The sequence below is a fragment of the Callorhinus ursinus genome, unplaced genomic scaffold (genome assembly GCF_003265705.2).
Source record: "Callorhinus ursinus isolate GAN/ISIS: 27379988/994484 unplaced genomic scaffold, GSC_fseal_2.0 scaffold21, whole genome shotgun sequence".
Lineage (NCBI taxonomy): Eukaryota > Metazoa > Chordata > Mammalia > Carnivora > Otariidae > Callorhinus > Callorhinus ursinus.
Genome location: NW_027397083.1, coordinates 2,590,633 through 2,599,300, shown reverse-complemented (window position 1 = coordinate 2,599,300; position 8,668 = coordinate 2,590,633). Strand labels below are relative to the sequence as shown.

Sequence of the window (8,668 nt, the reverse complement as noted above, 5' to 3'; positions counted from 1 at the left end):
TTTCCAAAGAAGACATCCAAATGGCCAACAGGCACATGAAAAAGTGCTCAACATCGCTCGGCATCAGGGAAATCCAAATCAAAACCTCAATGAGATGCCACCTCACACCAGTCAGAATGGCTAAAATTAACAAGTCAGGAAACGACAGATGTTGGCGGGGATGTGGAGAAAGGGGAACCCTCCTACACTGTTGGTGGGAATGCAAGCTGGTGCAACCACTCTGGAAAACAGTATGGAGGTTCCTCAAACATTTGAAATTAGAACTACCATTCGATCCAGCAATTGCACTACTGGGTATTTACCCCAAAGATACACATGTAGGGATCCGAAGGGGTATGTTCACCCCAATGTTTATAGCAGCAATGTCCACAATAGCCAAACTGTGGAAAGAGCCAAGATGTCCTTCGACAGATGAATGGATAAAGAAGAAGTGGTATATATACACAATGGAATATTATGTAGCCATCAAAAGGAATGAGATCTTGCCATTTGCAACGACGTGGATGGAACTGGAGGGTGTTATGCTGAGGGAAATAAATCAATCAGAGAAAGACATGTATCATATGACCTCACTGATATGAGGAATTCTTAATCTCAGGAAACAAACTGAGGGTTGCTGGATTGGTAGGGGGTGGGAGGGATGGGGTGGCTGGGTGATAGACATTGGGTATGGTATGTGCTATGGTGAGTGCTGTGAATTGTGGAAGACTGTTGAATCACAGATCTGTACCTCTGAAACAAAGAATGCAACATATGTTAAGAAAAAAGAAAAAGAAGAAGATAGCAGGAGGGGAAGAATGAAGGGGAGTAAATTGGAGGGGGAGACGAACCATGAGAGATGATGGACTCTGAGAAACAAACTGAGGGTTCTAGAGGGGAGGAGGGTAGGGGGATGGGTTAGCCTGGTGATGGGTATTAAAGAGGGCACGTTCTGAATGGAGCACTGGGTGTTATGCACAAACAATGAATCATGAAACACTACATCAAGAAGTAATGATGTAATGTATGGTGATTAACATAACCATAAAAAATATATATATATAAAATAAATATTCCTACCCTGAAAAAAAAAAGAGTCATGGCAAAATTGGAAAAGAACCAACTATGAGTATACGAGGACTGTGATAAATAAGAAACAAATTTTATAAAGTTATGCTTTTGAGTCATAGTACAATCCATTTTGATAGGAATTTTTTGATTGCCACCATAACATCTTTGTTTCTCAGACAATATGTTATGGGGTTAAACATTGGTGTCACAATGGTGTAAAAAAGAGAAAGAAACTTGTCCATTCCTGTTGAATGGCTGGACTTGGGTCTCAAATATGTCATGATGTCTGATCCAAAGAATAAAGCCACAACGATGAGATGTGAGGAACAAGAGGAGAATGCCTTGGTTCACCCAGCTGCTGATAGCAGCCTCAGGATGGTTGAGATTATTTTCCCATAAGATCCAAAAATCAACATAAAAGGAATAGTGACAACTAGAACAGCAACTGTATAAACCAACATCTCAATCATAAAAGTATCCCCACAGGCAAGCTTAAGTACTGGAGGTATGTCACAGAAAAAGTGGTTCAACTGATTGGACCTACAGAAGGGTAAAGAGAAGATTAGGTAGGTGAACCCTATGTGTACTGGGATTCCAGTGATCCAACAGCTAGCTGCCAATTGGATGCACAGCCTGTTGTTCATGATTAGGGGATAGAGTAAGGGGTTGCAAATGGCAACATACCTGTCATAAGCCATTGCAGTCAAAATGAAGCACTCAGTGGCTCCAAAGGCCAGAAAGAAATACATTTGAGTAGCACAAGCCAGATAGGAAATATTTCTATTTTGTCTACAAAGATCTGTTAATAATCTGGGGACAGTGACTGACACATAACATATTTCCAAGGAAGAAAAGTTCCCAAGGAAAAAATACATGGGAGTCCGGAGGGAGGGATTGACCTTGGTTATTATGATAATGAGGCTATTTTCCATCAGAATAATCATGTAGATTATCAAGAACACCCCAAAAAGAAATCTTCGGAGGTCAGGAACATCGGAAAAGCCAAGCAGGATGAAATCCATTAATGTAGTGTGATTCCATTGTGGAGGATTTTGTCCTGTGGACTCCATCTAGAAGTAAAATGATTTCAGGGCTTAGAATTCACTTCAATTGCTGAGCCCAGATGCAGAATGGGACATATTAAATAGATGATTTCAAATCCACTGGTAAAGGATATTTATTCAGCTTTATGTTTTTTTTTCAGCTTTATTGTTTTTTGTTTTGTATTTTTGGCAATAGATTTCAAATCCAATATCCCCAAATTCCAGTACATAAAAACAGAAAGTAATCTTCAACTCTAATCTTCCTGCTAATATTAATAGTATATATACATATATATATAAATGAACAATATACCAAAACAGACAACAATAAAATAAAAACAAAACAAGTCAGGTAGCCTATTCTCAGGCTAAGAACTGTGCTAGCTAACACAGGACATTCTCTAATGAGAAATGTATCTCCTTCCTAGTCAATCCAGTATTTATTGTACTTTATTTGTATTTTTTCTGTCTAGCACCTTTTTTTTAAATTAACTTATAATGTATTATTTGTTTGAGGGGTACAGTCTGTGATTCATCAGTCTTATATAACTCCCAGTGCTCATTACAACACATACCTTCCCCAATACCTATCACCCCGCCACCCCATCCCTCCCACCCCCCTCCCCTCCAGCAACCCTCAGTTTTGTTTCCTAAGATTAAGAGTCTCTTATGGTTTGTCTCCCTCTCTGGTTTCATCTGTTTCATTTTTTCCTCTCTTCCCCTATGATCCTCTGTCTTGTTTCTTAAATTCCACATATCAGTGAGATCATTTGATAATTGTCTTTCTCTGATTGACTTATTTCACTTAGCATAATACTCTCTAGTTCCATTTACATCATTGCAACGAAGTATATGATTCTTTTATGTTTGGTTTGATGTTTCCCCTGTGAACTGCCTCTCAGATAACCACAAGGCAAGGTGGTCAGTAAAAATGCATAGCCAGGCCCACTTCAGGCTAGCCTGGGCTGCTCACTATCTGGGAAAGAGACTGAGGCTCTGATCAGGAAAACAGGGAATATTGCTTAGCTTCCATCATAGAAAACTATTTCATTTAAGATATACAAAGTTATATTAGAAATCATGCATCATAGCAAGTCATATGTTTAGAATGTAAAATAAATTATATAAGATATGATTATACTATGTCCTTAACCCTACCATGGCCCCCCAAAATCTTAGTAATTTTACTTATATTCTAAATGTTATGACTTTAGGGATAATTAGATAAGTTTAGGGCCTTTACCAGATAATTAAATAAGGAAAGGGGAAAATAAAATGTGCAAAAGACTTTGATCTTGGGGTTGACGCACCTGCTGCCAGACAAAATGTGAAATTTGTTTTTATATACCTTTTTTGTCTTCTAAGTTTGAGTTTTTGAATATATAACATATATTATTAATATACAATATATTATTCATTTAAACATATATTATGAACGTATCAATCGATATATATTTTGTAGTATATATTACAGCTTATTTTGAATAAATGCTGTGTATTATGAATATAATAAATCCAGTTGACCCTTGAACAATGCATGCACCAATCCCACTCCAGGCAGTCAAAATTCTGCGTATAACTTTTGACTCCCTCAAAACTTAATTACTAACATAAATTATCGATTAACTCATGTTTTATATGTTATATGTATTATATACTGTATTCATACAATGAAGTAAGATAGAGAAAAGAAACTGTTGCTAAGAAAGTCATAAGGAAGAGAAAACACATTTACAATGTGTACTGTAAAAATCTGTGTATAGTGGACCCATGAGGTTTACACCTGTGTTCAAGGGCCAACTGTATTCTAAATATCTACAGCTGACTAACCACCAGGAAGCACAGTGCTAAATGCAGTGTAGACAGGTTCTACCCAGCTCTTTCAAGAATTAAGCATTTTTCGACCCCTTGAGTTAGGTCTTTCTGCCACGGCACTGCACGCTAGACACCACATCCGTTTTTGTGATCTCCATCTAGATTTCATTAATGCTAACCTCTGACCTTTTTCACAGATTGTCACATGCTCCGAAACCCAGATTGCTATGGGTTTTAAAGTCTCTTCCTCAATTTCCCAGGCTCCAAATTTGCCTTCCTTCCTTCACCATACAGCCCCCGTTCTTCTTTTAAGACCTGGTTCCTCTCACCTCTGACAGATCCCAAATGACTGACAATTTACAATTTCTACTTTGTGTTTCTTTCTTCTCACCAATCCTAAATGTGTGGTTTATTATGGATAAACACTGAGTGTCTTCACTACAAAGTAGACTAAGGATACTAATGGCAAATAACATGAGCCCAGTTTCCATCTTTACAGAGTTTACAGAAGTCAGTAGTCAGCTGTTACTGGAATGTGCACAGTCTATGTAGAGAGAATTACAAGGTGTTGTGGGAGCGCCAGACAATTTCTTTTTTTTTTTTTAAAGATTTTATTTATTTATTTGAGAGAGAGAGAGAGAGAAACAGCATGAGAGGGAGAGGGTCAGAGGGAGAAGCAGGCTCCCTGCTGAGCCGGGAGCCCGATGTGGGACTTGATCCTGGGACTCTGGGATCATGACCTGAGCCGAAGGCAGTCGCTTAACCAACTGAGCCACCCAGGCGCCCAGCGCCAGACAATTTCTTATGGCCACGTCTAATCTGGTACTTCATCAGATTTTAAGGTATCACAAAAATCATTCTGTGATCTTTACTCTTAAGTAAAAATAGTAAAGCATATTCCTGGAACAAAATGCCTTCATGTGCTCATTCAGTTTCATATTCCAGTGGCTAGTCAGGTGCTTACATGGCTGAATGGTTTTTAAATATTTCCTCACAGGTAATGGCACAAATAAAGATTTCCTATTGATCTCAGCAATCATGCTGCATTTAACTAGATTCAAATTCACTGACCAAAAAATTTCATATTGAGTGACTTACAATGGAAATTATGTATATTCTGGCAATATGTCCTTATTTAATGATCAGAGCTTAATTTTCCTTGTTTGAAAGTATATGCCATAATGATAACATGTAACTCAGGAAGTTGTCTTGTGGACTAAGTAACATAGATTGCATTAATCACTTTACTTAAAATAAGTTGTAGTTCTAGTAGACACTATTATGATAATTATCATCCTTACTGTAATTATCATTATGATTTTAACTTATATCTTTTTTTTCTTTTGAATTTTACTCATCTTTTATTCTCCCCTGGAGTAGTGTTTTCTAAACCTAGGAGAGGAGAGAATGTATGGGGTAGTGTTTTAGCAGGAAAATGGAGATTAATATCAGTAGACTCTTCTACGCTAGATAGACACTAACCAGCAGCAATACCTGAGGAAAAACCACCCTAATTTACTGGACTTTTATTTTCAGGTTTTTTTTCTTTCATCTCTGCCAGTCTCCTGTACTTTGAGCAAATAAGAGAAGTAGGCATTGTTATAGATATATTAGCAAAATTAAATTTCAAAGTCTAACCCAAATCCTATTCAATATGTAAAAGCATCCTCAGAGATAACTTTCTTTGACTATTTTCTTTTCTGAAATTGATCTATTCTCTTTATTAACAATGAATGGTATTTTTCAGTTTTAACATGAGAACTTGAGTTCTTTATTTACCAATATTTCTATGTTAGCAAGAATGTGCATTGCTATGGACAGTAGAGAGGCCTGATTATTTGAAACTCTTTTTATTATTGTTAGGTTTTGAACATTTATTATGTGCTAACTACCCTGTTAATGACTTTCCCTGTTATCTCATTTATTGTATTCTGAATGAAGTAGGTACTGTTACTACTCACATTTTGCATAAAGAGCCAGAGGCATACAGGGATTAAGTAATTTGCCCAGTATCAGGAGCTATCACGTGACCTGACTTCAAACTCAGCCATGTAACGCCAGGGTCCATTTTCTTAATCAAAACTCAGTGGGCTTCATAGAATTGTATGCTGACAGATTGTAGCTACACTTGTGGTGAGCATAGAACAATGTACGGAGTTGTTGAATCACTGTGTTGTATATTTGAAACAAATGTAATGTGTGTTTGTGTGTCAACTATACTCAAAAAACAAAACAAAACAAAACACCTCAATGGGCTCCATAGAATATTCAATAGGAAATACAACTTTGAATTTAATATTTTTAGTAATATCAATATAACTAAATATAAAACTTTTCATAATCACAAAAGGACTTCATGTCCATTTTGTATCTCATTTACTCTTATAAAAATGAAAGATTGATTACTTGTAGCTATTGTGTATATTGCAAGTTTAGAAGATTTATCTCATAAAGGAATCTGATTAGAAGAAAGTGCTTTCTAACTTTTGATTCTGAATTAAAAAAATACAGTGCAATAAAATGAGTGGGGTAAAGTAATTACTGCTTACCGGGTGCCTGGGTGGCTCAGATGGTTAAGCATCTGCCTTTGGCTCAGGTCATGATGCCAGGGTCCTGGGATCGAGTCCTGCATCGGGCTCCCTGCGCCTTGGGAACCTGCTTCTCCCTCTGCTTCTCTCTCTCTCTGTCTCTCATGAATAAATAAATAAAATCTTTAAAAAAATAATTACTGCTTACCTTTTTCATATTATGGAGAAATCACTGTGTCATTTTTTATAAAGACAATGGTCTTATGTATTACAAATTTTGGTTTTGAATTATTCAAGGAACAAATTCCAGCCATTCTTATTTTTCTGTGAAACTGATACTTTACTTAAATCGGTCAGTGGAACTTTGGTAGAAAATAGCTCCTTATTCATTGCAGGGTTATCTTCTCTCCATGACATAGTGCAACTTTAAGCTCAATAATCTGTTTATCAAGCGGTAACTTAGAGAGTAACCAAGGCTGTCTCTGGTTGGCCCAGTGCTACCTTGAAGATGCTCTCCCTATGGGGTATGGTCTGAGGAACAGTAGCTTCCTGGCCACTCCTCTCTACCTTTCTCCCCTTCCTCTCCATCTTTGGAGAATACAGCAATTCCCCTACTAGGACATTCACAGACTTAAAGTTGGTCTATATTTATGTATGAAATCTGAGAATACTAAATTTGAAATTATTAAAATGCCATTCCTTAAACTCAAGTAATGCAATTTTGAAATTATCTAGAGTCCATGCATCATCAGAGTTGTTCATGTGTTAAGGTCCTCTGTTCATGCCATAGGTGGAATTTTTTAGTTACATATACTTACATAAGAAAAAAATGAATTTTGATAAGAAAACACAGTACACTGGATTTCAAGTTTTCTGTTTCGTGAAGCTGAAGATGGGAAAATGACATTATGAGGACTTTAAAACTATTAGGAGAGAAAGGTAGAATGAATTTTTATTGTTGCTATAAATCTTTTGTAAGGTATCAAAATAATTAGCTAATGCATTCAGCTTTTCTCTATTTACTGAAACATTCAACAAGTATCTAACTACATAAGGTGTTGTGCTATATACTACATGAGACACAGAAAACTGTACTCTCTAGACTACCAAACATGTGTTCCTCTGTAAAACTGAGCTAGTGTGTCATATCCCAAGACAAGTGACCCATTATTACTGCAGGCAAGGTAAAATATTTCTACTCTAATGCTCTCATATCCCTCCTATACAACTAGTTTGACCCTTATGATATTATGCTTTAATTTTTATTCCTGAATTTAACCTTCTCTTCTTGTCATGAGTCCCTTGATTCCAGGGCATTTGTGTTGTTTACTGATGCCCATCCAGCTCCAAGTATGGAGCCAGCAACATAGAACACTCTGGGGCTATTAGAGACTCAATAATTCACACCTGTACCATTTAATCTTTCTAAGTCACTAATCATCTGTATTGTGTTCTCTTCCATCGTTAACAGCAACTAAAATGTCTGAAAATGGGACGATATAAGAACCCAGTATACTGTGGCATGGACAAGAGTGGAAGCCAGGAGACACTCAAGTAGGAGGAGGATGGATTTCAGTAATCTATGTGGGAGCTGATGGTGGCCAAGATCAAGGCTGAGGTTGTGTATCCATTGTGAGATATGGTAACAGGATTTATATAGATTATGCCTAAGCACTTTCTTCTGTTTGGATTCGCAATTTTATCATACATAAAATCAGCTAAATTAGAAAATATGACATATTTATCATTCTTCATCACTTTGCCCACATTATCTAGTTAGTCATCAAATTATGTTGACTTTATCTTCTAAATATCAGTTAATTCCACTCATATCCCCCAATCTCATGGACACTTCCTTAGTTCATATGCTTGCCATCTTTTTTAACTAAAATACTTTTTAAAAATGTATTCTTTCTTTTCAGTATTATCTCACATTCATCAATGTTTTCTTTATTATTTCAAGGATAACACGTTTCTATGATCTAAATTAAACCATGCCTTTTTCCCCCTTAATTTCCTTTATTGGCTTTCCTTGGTTTTCATGATGGTATCATGCACCATGCTAGAAACTCATTGTGTCTATGAAATTCAATTTTCCTTCATTTCTTTCTTTTTATTTCCATAGAAGCGAGAATGTGTTTCCAGTGTCTCTTGCACCAAAAGAAGAAGAAGAAGAAGAAGAAGAAGAAGGAGAAGGAGAAGGAGAAGGAGAAGGAGAAGGAGAAGGAGAAG

The 8,668-nt window shown here is 36.6% G+C and overlaps 1 pseudogene; it reads right to left on the bottom strand.

Annotated features, from left to right (window-relative positions):
* Positions 1 to 1,163: 1,163 nt before the first annotated feature.
* Positions 1,164 to 2,120, bottom strand: LOC112829638 (olfactory receptor 10AG1-like; annotated as a pseudogene).
* Between the last annotated feature and the right edge of the window lie 6,548 nt (positions 2,121 to 8,668).